Consider the following 1,251-nt stretch of genomic DNA (forward strand, 5'->3'; position numbering starts at 1 on the left):
GCCCTGTTCTTTATTGATTTTACTTACACCAGCTTATTAATTTGCATACAAACAAACCCTCTGTCACTCTCAGAGACCATGAAGGTGATTAGGGAGCAACTGTTAGAGACAGTTGCTGAGATATGTAAACAACAGTGAGAAAGAGAATTTGATAAGCACAGGGAAGCTGGAGAAGCTTGTTCACTAACACTGACAGACAGGCAAAGGAAGCCAAAGGAACTCCAAACAGTAGAGCACTGGAAAAGAAGGCACTCATTCCAGGGAATCAATGGAAACGGCTATGCACTAAAATTACACATAGCAGGATCAAAACTTGGAACCCCTGCTCTAGATGGAAAGCCATCTCCCACAAAACTTTATCTTGACTACTTAGGCTGCTTTTCATTCTGTGTGCACACCATGGGCTTATGAAAGCCTCTGAGGAGACAGTACAATATCATAAACTGGTTTAAATTTACAGAGCCACAGAAAAGAGCAGTTCTGGTCTCTTGTCCTGAAGCTGCAGTGTCATGTTGTCCCATATCATAGAATCATTAAGGTTGGAAAAGACCTCCAAGATCACTGAGTCCAACACATGATGGAATGCCATCATGAGAATGACACCACAGCACTAAGTGCCATGTCCAGTCATTTAATGAGAATGTCCAGGGACGATGCCTCCACCATCCTTCTGGGCAGCCCATTCCAATGTCTAATCACTCAGTGAAAAAAGTCTTGCTGATGCCCAGGCTAAACCTCCCTTGGCACAGCTCAAGGAGAAGAGCCTTACCCTCACCTTGTTGCACTCTCAGGTAGTTGTGGAGAGTGATACGGTCACCCTTGTGCCTCCTGTTCTCCCAGGCTGAGCAACTCCAATTCTCTCAGCTGCTCCACACAAGACTTGTGCTCCAGACCCTTCACCAGCTCCATTGCCCTTCTCTGGACTGACTCCAGGATCTCAACATCTTTTTCTCGTGAGGAGCCTAGAACTGGAGACAGAATCTGAGGTGTAACTTCACCAGAGCCAAGCACTGAGGGGCAGTCGCTTACCTAGTACTGCTTGAAACAATATTTTTTATACAAACCAGGATGCCATTGGTCTTTTTGGCCACCTGGGCACACTGCTGGCTCATGCCTCTGTTCTCCCTCATCGTTGTCCCAGTCCCTTGTTTCCACCCGTGCTCTATTCCCAGCTCCACCCTAGCAGTGCATCTGTGTAGGATACATTTCACAGGACTCCTCTTCAGAAAGTTAAGTAATTCTCAGATGAGG

This window comes from Pseudopodoces humilis, chromosome 2 (assembly GCF_049639895.1).
Source record: "Pseudopodoces humilis isolate 2021_Gansu_Grassland_sample_001 chromosome 2, ASM4963989v1, whole genome shotgun sequence".
NCBI lineage: Eukaryota > Metazoa > Chordata > Aves > Passeriformes > Paridae > Pseudopodoces > Pseudopodoces humilis.